This window comes from Equus asinus, chromosome 6 (assembly GCF_041296235.1).
Source record: "Equus asinus isolate D_3611 breed Donkey chromosome 6, EquAss-T2T_v2, whole genome shotgun sequence".
NCBI lineage: Eukaryota > Metazoa > Chordata > Mammalia > Perissodactyla > Equidae > Equus > Equus asinus.
Genome location: NC_091795.1, coordinates 93,786,833 through 93,804,092, shown reverse-complemented (window position 1 = coordinate 93,804,092; position 17,260 = coordinate 93,786,833). Strand labels below are relative to the sequence as shown.

The window sequence follows — 17,260 nt, the reverse complement described above, 5'->3', positions numbered from 1 at the left end:
CTCAAGCCACATCCAAGGGAATCTGCCCCGCAGGGAATTCTCACGGCAGATGCTCTGCCCCGTGCAGTGGCGAGGCCGCGAATCAGCCAGGAGCCAACATCCAGGGTGGGTGGCGGGATTTCAGGCTTCCTTTCTCTCTTATACTTTGATGAGTTTGAACATTTCATATTCTGTTCTATCCTATCCTATCCTCTTCTACAAATGGCCGCACTCTCTACCTTTCCTCTCCCAGTACCACACAGATGGGCCCAACCCCCTAGGTGACGCATCATCTTAGCAGCTCCGTTCCCCCCAACCCGCATAGGGCACCCTGCTAAGGAGTAAAACAGTTTCCAGTAAACCACTGTTAAAAGACAAACTGAGGAGTATTAAAAATTATTAGAGTTTATCTGAGCAAAAACCAATTCCAATCAAACAGCACTGAGCCGGAAGTGGTTAGGAGGAGCACTCCACTGACAGGGGTTCGGGAGAGGCTTTCGTAGAGAGGAGGTGACAGCAAAGCAGGGAGATGATTTGATTGGCTGTAGCTTAAGCAGGTCCTTATTTAGGAAAGCCTTGCGGGACGTTTGTGGCTGGTTGTCCTTGGGTTTCTGTCTCTTAACCTTGAGGCTATACAGGCTTAGGTTTTGGTTTGCTGACCTAGGCTGCTAAGGCACTAAAGCCTCTTCTCATGGTCCTGCTGAAGACCCAGAGAAGGCCAGCAGGCTGGGAGGATGACCTCAGGGTGCTGGGCCTTGTTGACACCTCCCATACTCCCCACCTCCAGAGCACCAGAGCCAGTCCTGATGGCTCAACAAATCAGAGCCATCCCAGCCTCAGCATCATCCCTTCTCTACTGACCTCAGCCTAATGGCCTGCTTGTTTAATTACTTTAACAACACAGTCTCCCCTTAACAGGGGTTGGGCATCGATCACTAGCCCAGGAGCCTGGTTCCTGGCTAAACCTCAACCCTCCTCTTCTACAAAAGCCCCAGGAAAACTCGCACTGGTCTCTGAAACAGTCGCAGCCACGCTTTTCCTTGGCAACGGGTTTATTTTTACCTTACAGACACTGAGAGTCAAGGGAGCAATCATGTCGTCATGTTCCCTATTCCCATCGGCTGCTGGAAAGCCCAGAGCCAGGATGTGCCTCATCCCTAGCAGGTGCTTAGGATGTAGAGGCAGATATTTTGTGGGACAGACTCACTCCTGGCTTCAGCTTACTTTCCTATACTTATTTTACCTTCTCTGTATCTTTCTTATTATGAACTTTACATATCTATCTTGAAGTATTATTTGTATATTTGCAAGATTTCTCCTCTTTTCTGGAAGGAGGTTGATGATGGACAGATGGATGGACAGAAGGAAGAAAGGAAGGATGGGTGGATGGATGGATGGATGGGTAGGTGGATGAGTAGAGAGAGAGGGAGAGTCCTCTCCTTTGCTGGGGTCTTCATCTACCATTGTTTCTAGCCTTGTCCTACAGGATCTGATGTGCTCTTCCAGAAGATGAGGACTCGCGAGGCCACTGTCATGAGCCTGTGCATATTACATGAAACTTAGAGATCTTCTCTGGAGACAGCCTCAAAGTCCAGCTGGTCCTGTGTCCACAAGGATCTCTCCTCTTCAGTGCATTCTGCACACGGCATCACACTTCTCTTTCTATTAATCTTGGGTTTCTCTGTTTCACTTTTAGTGAGAGGGGTCATTTCTTTCCCTCTGTAGAAAGGAAGAGAAAAAGAGGTCTGAAGATGAAGTGCAACATACAAGAGAGGCGAAAGAAAGCTGTGCTCGAATTCTGGGATTCTAGGAACCTAGATGAGATTCTAGCAATCTCCACCTTCTGGAATAGCATCACAAAACCAAAAGTAAGCAAAAAAAACCTGGGGAATTGGAATATCTGTCACAATGCCCATGAACTTCACCCCAGAGAAGAGGTCCCCGAAGAATTAACTCACTTCCTACACAGTTCTGACCAGCTTGGTTTCATGGTTTCCTCATTCATAGATTTCTTCCGTGCACTGATTCAGCACCGTTCCCTCTGGACTCCCAGCCCACGTACAGTCTTCATTCATAATAATAAAGTACCAACCCTCTGTTTTCCTGAACTAATCAGTACGCTTTCTTATGTATTATTCGTGTCTTTCTGAATAGTCTGTAAACAAAATAGCAAAATAGCACTGTTCCCCCTCTTTGTAGTTTTTCTATTTCCTTTGATCTTGCTGATATTTCTTATTCTTTCTTTTGTAGTTTTATATAAAAGTGATGTAAAAATTACAATTGCAAATGTCTCTTTTCTTTTCATTCTTATCAAGAAAAGTTGTGGAACTTCAAACGCTTTAAGCCAAAAGAAAGAAGTTGAATTTATCATTTATTTTTAGAATAATCAGTTCCCAGTTAATTTGCTCATTAATTTCATGACTAAATGTGAGCAGGGAGCATCACAACTGGTCCCGATGACTCATGAAATCAGACCCATCCTACCCTCAGCATCGTCCCTTCCCCAATGAGCTCATCTCGGAGAGCAAGGCAGGCCCGGAGCTAGGAGGAGCTGGGTGTGTTCGAGAACAGAGGGAAGACCAATGAGATGGGAGTGTAGTCGGGGACGGGGGAGTGGGAAGAGGCAAGGTCGAGGGGGAAAGAAAGGGCTCAATCTCACAGGATTAAACAAAGGAGAGGCTTGGTCTCATGAACACTTAAAAACATCATTTTTACAGCTGTCTGGAGGATGGATCAGGGAGACTAGTGACCTGGGGAAAGAGTAAGTTACTCCTTAATTAATTAATTACCTTATTTAAGGTGACAATTAATTAAGGGCATGTTCATGGTGGTAGAGATGGAAAAAGCCATCTTTTAGAGGTAGGACAGCCTCTTGGCAGGGCTGGCTGGCGGGTTGGGATGATGAAGAGAGCGAAGGAGAAATGAAGGATGAGGCCCTTTGCCTTGTGCTCTGGGTGGATGCTGACATCTGAAGGCAGAGAGGACTGGGAGGGGGATGGCCTGGGAGCTGGCAGAGAGTCCAAGCAGAGATGTCAGGAGGCTCTTGGGTGCAGGATGCCTGAATCTTGTAAGAGAGGGCAGTTCTGCCTCATTTTCATCAATGCGGAGAGAGGGCTCCAAGAGGCTTAAGGTTAAGTAACTTGCCACACACCCCAATATACAGTGGGACTCGTGTTTGAACCCAGTTCTCCCTCTAAGCAACTTAGAAAATAAGCTATTTGGCATAATTAAGGTTTTCAAATTACTGGTTTACCCTTTTAAGGAGTGAAACATTTGATGGGAATTTGCACAGAACACATCACAGAGGTACATGCCACTTCCTTGTTGCCCCGTGGTGTAACCCTCCATGTCCCCCTTGGCCCCCCGGGCCCTGTGCCCTCAGCCAGTAATGAATGGAAGACAGTCATCATGGAAGGGCGCACCCCCGCGTTCTCTTGAGTGTGCGAGTGTGCCCCGTGCTCAGGGACCCAGACTGCCTTGCATTGCCTGGACCGCTTAGAAAGACAAATTAAAGCACATACTCTCCATTTTCATTCCTCATTGCCATCAACAAGGACTAATAGGCTGCTCTTACTGCTGCCAATTGTCACTAATTTCTGGGATTTGTTGGCTGTTAATGTAGGTTGCAACATCAGAAATCAAGAAACCAAGCCTGTTTAAAAAAAAAGAAAGAAAAAGTATTCTTGAGCGACCATGAGAGAGGTTATCTTATGGAATAGTGGACCTGGGCATGAGGTTTTGGTTGCACAGAGACCTTCTGGGTTCATGTCCATAATCAGAAGGTTGCAGAGGGCCAGAAAAGTCTGATTTCCGGATAAACAGGAGTTTGCCAGACTGAGCTCTCAGCCTGCCTGGGCGAGGCTGTGGCTTTTGCTTAGACCGCTATGGCAGACGCGGCTAGTTACTGGCTAGATATGCCTTCTCCTTGTTTTACTTACTAAGGGAACTCCAAAAAGGGAGAGATGTCAGTGTGTCTAGCTAAATAGATTCCATTTCCAGTCTTCCAAGCTTCCTTGCTGCTAAGGGTGGCCATGTGACATGGTGCTTGTTGTGGGTTGAATCGTGTTCCCCTCAAAATATACGTTGAAGTCCTAACCCTAGATACCTGTGAGTATGACCTTATTTGGAACTATAGTCTTTGAGACGCATTTAGTTAAAATGAGGTCATTCTGGAGCAGGGTGGCCCTAATCCAATATGACCGCCTATAAGAAGAAAAGAGCCGATGAGATTGAAACACATGGGAGAACATCACGTGACGACAGAGGCAGAGATGGGACGGATGTGTCTACTAGCCAAGGAACGCCAAGGATGCCGGCAACCCCAGAAGCTGGAAGAGGCAAGGAAGGATCCTCCCCTAGAGACTTCAGAGGGAGCGTGGCCCTGCTGAGACTTCGATTTCAGGCTTCTAGCCTCTGGAACTAGAGAGAAGAGATTTCTGTTGTCTTAGGCCACCTGGATTGTGGTACTTTTTTACTGCAGCCCTAGGAAACTAAACAGTACTGAACAGTGAGATATAAGCAAAAATCCATGTGTCCCTTCCCTTATGGGAAGAGAAAGCTCCTGGCTCCCCTGCCCTTCCCCCTTCTTCCTCCCTGGCATGAGGATGTGGCCTGAGGTACAAGCATGAATGAGGCAGCGAGGATGGGAAACAAGCTCATGTGCGAAGGACAGCAAGGCAGAAAGACATGATGGCTGCTAGCAAAACTCACCCCACCTAGGAACAAAACAGTGAGAGCTCAAAGTTACACACCCTGACATTTCCATCAGACATGAGGGTAAGAATTTAGAGAGTTGCTGGCATCTTTTCTCCAAGAAATGAAAAAGGACATTACCGCAGGTAAACAAGAATAAACCAGGATGACGGTTATTTTAAAGAAAGTCATGGAGTAAAAATCACAATAGAGCAATTAAAGTCACTATCAGAAAACAAAAGAATCATGAGAAAATAAAATCAAGATTCTAGTAGGAGAATGATACTTGAAACAAGAACCACAACTGGGAGCAGAAGAGGTTCACAGAGATGAAATTTACAATCAGAGACAGCCACCAAGACGGCGTCTCATAAAAATTTTAAACCTCAGGGAAAAGAGAGAATTCAGCAATCACCCAAGCAGAAAGGCAGGTTACAATGAAAGGTATGAATCATAGCTGCCTCTGATTCCTCCCATAACTTAACTTCCCAAAGACAAAAGAAATGTATCTATAGGCCCCAGCTCGGCAGAAAGCGATGTGCTCTGAGAATGAGTTACCCAAACAAGTTGTCATTCACATCTGAGGCTGCAGAATGACACTCTCAGAACTGCAGGATGTCCTTATTTGGCTGTGTGGATCAGCAGATCAGAGCCCCCGACAGATGTATGAGAACTTAATACGCACTAAAATAAGCAACACCCAACGCTGGGGAGATAAAGCGCTATTGAATGAAGTCGCGCTAATTGCACAGGGATGCAGAAATTAATTTAGACCTACATCTAACATCATGCCCCCAAAATAGACTCCAGATGCTTCAAGGAAATAAATAATTTTAAGTACGGGAAACTTGCTAAAAATAGATTTGAACATTTATCTCAACCTCAGAGAGAAGCTAACTTCTTCAAAGTGGAATCAGTAGAAGAAATTTCCGTGGAAAAGGGCATTTGACTATCTCGTTGAAAATTTAAATCCTTAGCATAGCAAAGGCCAACAAACCTAAAATCTAAAATCATGTATAACTGAGAAATGTTAAGCATTTCTAAAGCATCAGGTACTACACCAGGGGCACTCACGTGTACCCAATTTCACCTTGGCCACAGCCACGGGAGGAGGTATGTCTGTGTGGTTCCCAGCCTTGCCTGCACGGAGCTTGTGACAAAGGTGTGGGAGGGGACACAGGGAGCGGGGTGTGACCTAGAGATCAGGAAGCTGCTACTACTTCCAGGCTGGAGGGGCAGAGCGGGCCAAGGTACCAGGCAGAGAAAAGGAAGCTGTCAGTACCCTGGGCTGGGGCCACAACCCGAGGTCAGCCCGATGCTGCTGGACCCAGGGCCGCTGCCGCCCCAGAGCCACCTCCAGGAATGCAAGGGCTTCTACCTTCTAATCTGCTGCCAGGGCCTCTCATCGGCCGACTCTAGTTGGAAGTCGCCTAGCAAGGGAGCCTGGGACCCGTAGAGTCCAGGCTTCTAGCCCCATCAGCATGTGGCAGGCAGAATGATGTCTCCCAAAGATATCTACGTCCTGATCTCCAGAACCCGTAAATATGCCAGGTTATGAGGCAAAAGAGAATTAAGCTTAGAGATGGAATTAAGGTTTTGCATCAACTGACTTTAACATAGGGGGAGTATCTCGGGTTGTCCAGGTGAGTCTCACGGCCCTAAAAATGGACGAGGGAATCAGGCGAGAGGAGTGGAGAGGGGCAACGGGAGAAGGAGTGCCTGGCACTGTGGACTGTGAGCTGGAGGAAGGGCCGTGAGCCAAGCAGGTGGCCTCTGGAGCTGCAAAAGGCGAGGACTCAACTTCTTCCCTGGGCTCTCCAGGAAGGGACATGCCTTCATTTGAGCCCACTGAGAACGTGTTTGGCTCCTCTCTATAGAATTGAAAAGAGTAAGTCTGTGCTGTTCTAAGCCACCAAGTTTGGTCATTAGTCAGCGCAGCCTTAGAAAAACAAATGCACTTTCCGTCTCAGAGGAACGTTCCAAGTCACCAGACATGTTGCTGCTTGAAATGGGAAAGCAAAGGACCCTGGACGCTGTGTTAGCAGAGTCAGACCTGCCTGTGCTAGGGACCCAGAGCTCCCAAGACAGGCGCTCTTATCATTTCTACTTTATACACTAAGAAGTGGAGGCGCAGAGGGATGAAACCACCTACATAAAGTCACACAGCTATTGCGTGGCAGTCTGACTGCAGGGCTGTATTCTCATCCCCTACCTGACACTGTCTTCTGTTTATAAACCGGTCACCACATAATTTATAGTAGCTAAACCCTGGAAACAACCTCGCTGTCTAACAATAGGATCAAGTACATTGTTCTGAGGCATCAACTCAATGGGATTCATGGAGATTTTCAAAATGAGAAGTATGAACAACATGGGAAAATATTTGCCAACAATGCAAAATGAAAACAGCAGAATGCAGAAGTATACTTACCCTATGATCACCAAACGCCAAAGCCCGAACAGGAGAAAGAAGAAACAGAGAAGGGAGCAGGTGCTAGGAATGGGGGACCAATGGGTCCTTCCGATCTGTGGAAAATGAAGATGGCACCGGAGTTTGTGGTTCACAGCATGGGATGCTGAAAACGACAGAAGGAATTATCAGACGGACAGACTGGTTCCACCACTGAGGCTCTGGAGCTTCTCAGAGCCTCCGTGTGTCATCTGTAAAATGGGGACAATGTCTCTCCTGGGTTCCCAGCCACTGTGGTTGTCAAATCTGACACTGGCTTGGATCACCGGCGTCCCTGCTGGCTGGCGCAGGAGCCCTGATTTCTGAGGTCTTCCTCCCTCCTTCCTCCTCCCCCGCTGCTGTGACTCCCCAGCAGGGCAACATCTCCCTGTCCCCAGCCCCTCACACCCAGCATCTGCACTCAGTTTAAATGCTGTGCAGTTCTCTCTGGCCCGTTCTGTGAGGGTTACCGGTCTGAGCCTTCCAATGTCAGGGATGTTCCGACTCCAGCATGCGTGAGGCTGCTTCTCTGGATGTTCTCGCCCTGGCCAGGGTGACTCACAAAAAAGCCTTTCCAGTTCTCTCCCTGGTTTACCTGAGGCCAGGTGGGGTGGGAGGAAGGAGTGTGACACAGACAGGAACAGACAGGAACTGTCAAATCTGGAACATGAGATACGTAATTGTGCCAAAAACTCCAAGGCAATTTCACTGCCTTAAAACAAATGTAGAAAAACATTGGAAACAATAATGGCCCTCGACTCTGGCTTTGGTTGGTCCTACTGATAACGTTACAAAATGATCGTAGTCTGAGGTGGCACATGGCACAGAACGAAGCAGAATCTGAACTGGCCAACGGCAACCAGAGAAAGCGCGATGGGGCAGAGAGCAGGTGGTCTGAAGGGCGGGGTTTGGATCCCTGCTCCATTGCATGGGGATGTGTTGATGGGGGAAGTTTCCGAGATCTCTCCGCCTCAGGTTTCTCACAGGATGGCCCAGCTATTTCTGTGGGCCCTAAGAATCAATTTGGATAGCAAAAGTAAAGCATCTCAGTGTCGAGGAACAAACTAGGTGTCCAACAAATACTCCCCCCGCCTTATAAAGCATCAAAAACTCGTTTTACTCTTCAAAATTGGAAACTTTAAAAAAAGTTCATGAAACCTAATAGATGCGCTCTAGAATAATCTCAGATGGTAGACATCTCCCAGATGTCAGTGAAAGTTACCGACTGTGCAGGTGACAGCTGATGGCCTGAGACCGGCCCACTGCAAAGCCCAGGAAAGTCACAACAACCTGACTTTGACCGTAGCTGTAAGGTACTAGTCAGGCCAGGACTGGAAGCACGCAGCGCCCCACCCTAAACTCAGTGCGGCACAACACGGGATGTCATAAACTAGTCCCCAGCACCAGGACTGAAAAACAGGAAATTTGCCCAAACTTGGTTTGTTTTCCCAGACCTGAAAATAAGCTGGTCTCCGTGGAACAAACACCTCATAAATGAATCATTTGGAGTCCTACTTCTCTTCAGCTCGAAGACTTAGTGATGTCTTCTTAACTAGGATGCTCAAAATGATTTCTAAAATAATAAAATAGAAGTCTAAATTGTTGTTTTATGTTATTTTTACAAGCGTTGGGGAATACCAGTTGGCTGGTAGGAAGAGCGGACTCTGCAGCTCCCCTTTATTCTTGTACAAAAGCGAATTCCGAGTATCCATGGATATCCCGGCTCAGAAACTCAAGCTTTCCAATGGTAATTAAAACATGTGACACTGGCGCGGGCTAGAAAAATCTGTGCAACAGAATAGCAAATCCAGAAACAGACCTATGTGTTGTCATGTAGCACGTGATAAAGATGATATTTCAAATCAGTCAGAAAAAGACAGACTAATCAAGAAACAGTATTGTTACAATGGCTTATCCATTTAGGAAAAAATGAAGACGCTGCCCTGCCTCACATCTCACATCTCTGGGCGCATTAAATATCTAAACATATGTCTTTAAATCTGGAAGGAAACTTAATGATCTTTAAAAAAGAAAAAAGCGGAAGCGCCTAGTGAGGATTCAAAATGAGGTCTCTGATTTCAAAGGCTGTGTGTCCCTGATGTCGTGAAAAGAGGGCTTTTCCCCACGGGTCTCCACATTTTGCGATGACAAGTTAAATAATTTCAGTTCTTACACCCCTGCCCCTCCTCACCACCACCACCCACTCTAAACCAAGTACCAAGATGGAAGAGAGGAAAGAGAAATTACTAAGACCTTCAGCAAGAAAGCAACCTCCAGCCCACCTTCTCCTATGTAGTCAATTTCAGTTCCTTCTTTGAAACACGTCAATATAATCTGGATGAAAGGAAGTAGGAGGAAGAAAAACATGGTGCTACCAAAATGAGAAACATCTTAGATGTGCTTGTGAGATGGAGGATTATGATCAGTGCTAGTGGCAGAAGCAATGGGAGCCATGTCTGTTGCCAAGGTGGCTAGGAGAACCAAGGATTGCTTGGGAAGATGAATGGGAAATCAACAGACCATAGGGGCAGCAGGTGAAAGGGAAACTTGCACAGAGACAGAAGGTAGGGATGGACATAAGGGGCTTTTCCATTTGAGAGAAAGGAAAAGTAATCAACACCCCAAAACGTACCCAATAGCTAACAAAGACTCAGAATACAACAAGGACAGTGAGCTTCAAAAGAAAATTCAAAGGAAATCAGTTCGTATGTATGAACAAGCGCTTAATGGGCTCCAAGGGCTTCAGATTTGCTGATCGAGCCTTTGTGCCTGATTCCAACCCGGGGGGCTGCCCTTATTCTTTTCAGAGGGAGAGACCAGGCCTCCGAAAAGTTAGAAGACTTGCCCAAGGTCACACAGTCAGTGACGGATGGAGCTGGAACACAGACCCAGGCCTTCTGACTTCAGATGTGGGACAATTCTGAGTGCTCCACAGATGCTTTGTTCAACATTAAAAGCAGGGAAAAGGTGACGTCAGGCATTGAGGAGGACCCAGAAGGGCTCCGAGAATCTCCAGACCTCCACCGAGGTAAAACGGAGGACTAATTCTGGGAATTTAGTACTTTGAAGCAAATATTATATATTTGCTGGCATGCTTCCCGTTTTATGTGGAAGACTATAACTAAAGCCCACACAAGCAGTATCCATGACTGCACTCACCGTGTCTGGAGAAAACACCCGCACCCCATCCGGGACCCGGCAGTGTCTCCCAGGCTCCCTACCCCAAAGGGACAGAGACAGGATTTCAATGAGGACGCTTACAAAAGCAAAGAGCCTCAGCATTTATTTTTACCAGACTTTCAATGGCATTCTCAGGATGGAAGGTTTCTTCTTTTTAACCACGCGGCCCCCAATCCATCTTTAGAAGGCAGCAGGCAGGAAGGGCCTGCACAAACAGCTCCCTCTCGGGCGCTGGAGAGCCAGGAGCTGTCTGATTGGGCCCAGGCTCTCTGTCTACACTCAAGGCGCCCTGTGGCTTCAGACCAAACAGCAAGGGCTGGAGTTGAGAGCAATTTCCAAAATCAGAGACAAGCTCGATCAGAAGACTGCATTTTAGTGGAGCCCAAAGGTCAAAGCAATCACGCTCTGTCGGGATTAGAACAAGACCTCCAAGCTGGGCCCTGCTGAGGAATCCTGCAGGGCTCTGGATGGAGCAGCTGGGAATACTGGGGAAAGGACCGGATTTGCTGTGAGACTAACTGGGGCACCAACTCCAGCCTCATACTTGCCAGCACCACTCAGTGTCTCTCCTGGTAAAACGATGCAAGAGCAGCCTCCCCATTGGAAGAGAGAGACCCCAGGAGAAGCCACAGGTGCATAACAGATGCTCAGTAAGCATCAGCCCCCATGGGGTGGGCTGACAGCAGATCATTGAACTCTGCGTGGCTCCTCACCCACCGTGCAGCTCTGGTCAAAGTCCTGACCTCTCTGGACCTCTGTGCTCGCGCCTGTAAGAATAAGGCCAATAATCTCCAGCTCACAAAGCCCGTGGGAGGTCAGAGGAGAGCACGAGCGAGCACCTGCCATAGGGGGACGCGAGGTCTCCGCACTCTCATGAGCATCGTGCAACCCATATATCAAGAAAAGAATCGGTGTAGAAAGGTTTTACTGTTTTCCATGATTCCCCACAAACTGTGTTTGGTCAAATCCCCCTTTGCCCGCTGGGCAGCAGCTCCCCTAATAACAGCTTGACCAAATCTCATACCTTTCTGTCCTTCTCAGTGGCTAGCAAAGTCCACTGAAAAGACCGAATCCCGTCCGTTTTAAACTTGGTCTCTCATCTGCTCCTAGCCCCACCCTGAGTGTGGGCCTAGGATCTCTGGCAGACAGGAGAGGGGCGCGGCTGGTCCCACAGGCCGCCTCCACCACTGACCCTCAGCCACTTGCCCAGGCTCACCTCTCGGGGATGGAAGTTCATGGAGCGCAGATGCCTTTCCTTAGGCAGGGGCTGTGGCTTCTTCGCGGTTCCTCTGGCCCCGCCTGAAGGCCCAGCAATCCCCTCTGTGCCCTGGGGTCCAAACGATGCTCTGCCTGGGTTCCCATGAAGATCTTACAGTGCCCCGCGCCCCCGCCCCCAGTTCCCCTGGCTCCAGCTGAGTCTCCAACCTCCTCCTCCAGCCCCAGGACCGTCCACCCACAGCCTCTCTCTCATCCAGCAGGCAGCTCTCCTGGGTAGGGCGCCAGCTGGATGGCTCAGACCATGGAGACTCAAGCGTCCCTGTCCAGTGGCGAGGCTGCAGGCCAGGTCATGGCTCCCCGCCTCGCCTCACCCTGCTGTTCCCCCTGCTTCCCTGGTCTCCTGCTCACAGCACTGGTCAGATCAGCAGCCACTAACTCAGCAGACCCCACCCAGGGGCAAAACGCAGTCTCCTCTGCCTGCAGGCACCCCGTACCTACCAGTGATCCTCGTAGAGCCCCTTTCCCTTGGTTTGAGCCAGGAAAATAGCTCTCACCCCCCAGGGAAGGCGGCTGGCCTGCTGCCCTGTGGGAAATCTAAAGGAGCACAGAGTCCCAACCTGGATGTCTGCCCCGCAATCCGCCCAGCTCAGTTGGCGGAGGCTCCTCTGTCCACTGCCCACCACCCACCTTGGGATAGAACAGAGGGAGGGGAGACGCTGGCCAGAAAAGGCTACAAGTCTGCACTGAGGAGGCTGAGAAGGACTGTCGTGCACCTGCCCCTCCGTGCCCTCCCCAGCCGCACCGGCTCTCTTTCCATCTCCTTCCCTCCCAGGCCTGTGGGGCTGTCAAGGAATCCCATTGTCACAGGCCCACTTCTGCTTTCTTTTTCCTCACTGATGCTGAACCCCTGTTTCCCAGCACTCATTTCACTCTTTCTATAAACATCTACTGAACATGTATTCAGGATCCAGTCCTGCGTTGGGCCCTTGGAATACAGTGACAAGTAGGTGATGCCCCTGCCCTCAAGCCTAATAGAGGAAAAAATATACAACGTAATAAACCAGAGCACTGCCATCCTGCCACCGCCACCATCAGAGGGAGAAAAGGAAGCCAGTGGAATTTCGTCAGAGCAGGTGCATCAGAGATGGGACCATGTCAGCCAGGTATCAAGGACAAAAACTGGGGACAACTAACGCTATTTCTCTGGGAAGCAGCCAAGCTGGGTAGGTCAGGAAAGGGCCAAGTCTCCTTGACACAATAGCATTCGGGTCAGTTGTTCCCAAAAGGCCCAACCCCAGAACCAAAAAGGGCCACAGCCTTTCCTCCACACGCAGTTAGACTGTGATGCCTCCAGGAAACACAGATGCTTGCCCCGGGTAAGGTGCGCTAACTTTTCCAGTGATCTATTGAGCAATCAGCTACCACTTTATTTTGTGAGGATATCAAACCGGAACGGGAGCACTCACACTTCTCCTACCCATGGAGCTGGAGCGCACCCCCTGCCCTGTCACACCTGGGCTTCCAGGTGGGCAGAGAGCTGGAGGTGAGAGGACAGGTTCAGAAGTGGAGTGAGCTATGTCCCGAGGGTGCAAGGGAGCAGCCAAGGTGCCAGCACATCAGCATTCATGCTCCGACCCTGTGATACGCCCCTGCGCTCGGCCCTCACCTCGCAATGCAGAGGCACTGCTCTGGTACAGGCGGATGGCGGAGGAGGGCAGGTGACCTCAGAAAGGGGCATATCCCGGCCAGCTGTCATCCCTTGCCAACCTCAGCAGACAGCAGACTGGCACGGCACCTGCCCACCACCCCAGGCCCCTGTGGACTGTGGTGTGGGGTCGTCTTTGTTAGAGGCGGTAGCAGACCTCTCCTGGGCCAGGATTAGACCTCAGGTTCTAGAGATGAAGAGACTCAGCATCATGGATGCACAGGGCTCATCCCGTGCCGTAGGAATTAGAGTAGGCGGGAGAAACTTCGGGGTTGTATAAGCAACTCAGTGAAGGAAACCTGTGCTGGTGTTGCGACAGAAATCTACCTGGGAAATGAAAACACTGACTCAAAAAGACATCTGCACCCCATGTTGATAGCAGCATTATTCACAACAGCCAAGACACAAAAACAGTGTAAGGGCCCGTGGATGGATGAATGGTTAGAGAGGATGTGCTATATACACACCATGAAATATTATTCAGTTGTAAAAAATAAGGAAATCTGGCCGTTTGTGACAACATGGATGGAGCTTGAGGGCATTATGCTAAGTGAAATAAGTCAGATAGAGAAAGACAAATATTGTATGATCTCACTTATACATGAAATCTGAAAAAAAAACAAACCTCATAGAAAAAAAGAGATCAGATTTGTGGTTACCAGAGGTCGGGGGAAGCGGGAATTGGATGAAGGTAGTCAACAGGTGCCAACTTCCGGTTACAAGATAAATAAGTACTAGGGGTGTAACGCACAGCACGCCGACCACAGTTAATGCTGCTGTATGGTGTATTTGAGAGTTATTAAGAGAGTAAATCCTAAGAGTTCTCATCACAAGGAAAAAAAAATTTTTTCTCTTCTTGTTTTCTCTTTTTCTCATAGCTATATGAGATGATGGATGTTAACTAAACTTATTGCAGCAATTATTTCACAAGATATGCAAGTCAAACCACAATACCGTATGCCTTAAACTTATACAGGGAAGTGTGTCAATTACATCTCAATAAAACTGAGGAGGAAAACAAAGAACTGTATCTGGGGACCTGGAGGGAACTGCAGTCTCCCTGGAGGGTTTCTCAGGAATTCTCCCGCAGAGGGTGTAGCCCCCAGTGGAATCTACAAAGGTTCAGTAGAATGAGAAGAATATTCCCAACAAAAGGGGCATCTTAAATCATCCATTCATTTATTCACTCAACAAACAGTCCTGAGCGTCTGTGACGGATATGGTGATGGGATGGGTTAGCGTTAGACCCTTCTCCCACCCAGCGCCCTCCCCTCCACTCCACTCCCCACTCCGCGCCATCACAGCAGAGAGGGCTGGTCAGTTACCCCGTGTGCCGGAAGTACTCCCGACGGAGGGGGACTGAGCACTTCCGCCGCCTGGAGGAGGCTGTGAAAGCTTCACCCTGGAGAGATGGGAAGAAACTCGCAGAGAGGCCAGAAGAGCAAGGAGAGAGCCTGAGCGCCAAGTTGAAGAGCTGCACCTTGATCCTGAAGACTTCTGTCTTAAGCAAGGGAGGCGCAGGCTCCTGCTTGCGCGCTGGAGAGATCTCTCCGGCAGTTACACCGAAGGTGGAACCAAGAGAAGCAAGTTTAGCTAAGAGGCTGTCACTACAGGCTGAATGAAAGGAGAGGAAGGCATGGAATTCTTCCAAAGGAGCCCAAAGAAAATTCATTCGGGAAGGGGCAAATACGGGAGCAGCAGGTTGACCCTGCCAGCCCCCAAACCACCTCAAGAAAATATGTGCAAAGAGTTTTGCCCTCGGACAGCTCATCCAGTCCTCAGGGTAACGTGGTCAGGTGGACAAGCAGGCGGGAATGTCCCCACGTGGACAGAGGCTGGGACGCCTAGAGAAGTGACTTGGTTAAACCACACAGCAGTTCAGCAGCAGAGTCGGCCTGCAACTCGGGTCTCCTGACTCTCTGTCCAGTGCTCTTTCCACGGCCACGGCTTCCCCTACCCTGGGCCATTCTCTGCTACAGGGTGCTGGAAGGTGGGTGTGACATGCACCCCCACAGGGGACGTGAGGCCTCAGAGAAGCAATGAAGACATTTCTTCCCTCATGGAAATGGTATCTATACATTTAAATTGGTATCTTTATAATCAGCTTAAGGGCTTTTTATTTTTATATAGCAGCTGAGAGGCAAAATCAGGTTCTACTTCAAGTGCTACTAAAATCTGCTGTGTGGGTAGCTCTCCGATGTGGAAATGAGGCACCCTTAACAGCCGCCCACTCAACAGCCTAATTTTCACTCAAGAGTCACTATTGAAAAAAACAGGTGACTCAAAACCACCAGCAACTTTGAATTTAACTTCTGAAAATCTCCAACCGGTGGAGCAGGAACTCATCCAAGAAGTCAGAGCGAGGGCCCCAGAGGGGTGGGACTGCTCGCACCTGGTGTGCCCTGCTGTCCACACTACATCTCGGTCACCATTCTCGGGGATGATGGTGTGCGTGGCCAGATGTGGGCCCACGTTGCACCTGACCCCAGAACCACAGTTGTAAATGCCTCATTCACAAGGCAGCGCTGGGGGGCCCCGGAGGAGGCAAAGTTGGTTCTCACACATCCAAGGAAACCCTGGTTCTTTCTCAGCTCCACTGCTGCTCTCCCTCTGCAGGCTTCATCACCTCTTGTGTCCTTGGGTGCTTGGTGAGCTGGTTTTCCTGGCTCGTGTTGGCCCTGCCAGTCTCCAATCCACTGGGAGGCAGTGGTCTCTCTCAAGTAGAAGTCAGACCTGTTGCTCCCTCACCCCCAGCATCAAGTCCCTCTGAAGATGCCCCAGGCCCTTCTCCCTCCCCTGTCTCCCCCCAGCTCTCCTGGCCTCCCCCTCAGCCCTCTCAGGGTTGACTTCCAAGGCCACATGGCGTAAGCAGTAGAAACACGCTTTGTCAATAGACAGGCTGCGCACATGCGATCCGCTGCTATGAAAAGCAACAAAGCAAACGACCAGAATGGACCAGACGGAACCTCTCCCCAAAGCTTCGCAGACAGGCAGTTGATGACTCTGCATCTCCTCTGACTGATGAGCTAGCCTCAGAGAAGAAGGTTCCAGAGCAGACTATAGAGGGTGGGGGAGACACGCTCACATGTGAGTGAGCCATGAGTGACCCCAAGCTGGGGCAGTGCCCTCAGACAGGGTGAGACATGCACACAGAACAAGAGAACAACAGAAGGAGAAAGTACTCCTGACTCCTTCTAACGCACGCTGTCAGCGGGGGATAGCCCGGCGCCCCCTCGGGGACCACACAACCACCTGAAGGGTCTTTTGCTGTAACACCTGGTGTGTCACCGCGCTCTCCCTCTGTGGCTCCGTTCGCACATCCTCCCATTTCAGGAGGCCAGGTTTTGAAAGAGACCAGCTGCTTTGTCTTTTTTTTTTTTAACATCTACAGAGTGACTGGATACATGAGAGAAAGAGTTAGAAGGGAGAAAGAGAGACAGAGAGAAAAAAAATATTCACACATAGTTAGAAAAATTAAACAATCAAGAATGATATTAAAAAATTAAATGTCCTCCCTCTCTCCATCACCTCGTCTTGGCCCCCCAACAAGATATGAATACCTCTGTTGGCAACTTGACTCCCCGCTTTACAGATGAAACATTTAGCTTACACTCTTTCCTACCTCTCTCATCTTCCAGAATTTTCTTAGTTATAACAATAGTTTCTGTTTGGTTAATCCAGTATATTTAACTCTAAAAATATGCAGAAACTTCCATCTCTTGTTCCAACAAGTATATAGAGTACCCTTCATTTCGTATTCTGTTAGATGAAGGAAATAGTCTCCTCGTGGCCCTGTACCCGTCCTCTACAATCTCCCCAGCCCCTCGTTTGGTCAGCTCCCCCATTACTTTTAATTTATCAGGCCTTATAATATTAATATCTTGTTCGGTATCTATAATTAACTTAATTATAGAATTAACAACCTAATTGCCCATAGGTCAATTCTAAAAACTAAAGCCAATAGAGTTTATAATATTATACAAATATTATTTTCTGTAAAGTAGTGTGATTTGATCCATCGAGGAGGGAACGTAATT

At 48.9% G+C, this 17,260-nt stretch overlaps 1 long non-coding RNA gene across 1 annotated transcript; it reads right to left on the bottom strand.

The window, feature by feature from the left end:
• Positions 1-361: 361 nt before the first annotated feature.
• On the bottom strand, positions 362-11,936 carry LOC123286265 (uncharacterized). The gene is made up of 4 exons (XR_006528524.2): positions 11,517-11,936; positions 7,591-7,715; positions 7,103-7,247; positions 362-1,698 (listed from the first exon to the last, which is right to left on the bottom strand). It is a non-coding gene; the product is annotated as an uncharacterized lncRNA (long non-coding RNA).
• Positions 11,937-17,260: the final 5,324 nt, after the last annotated feature.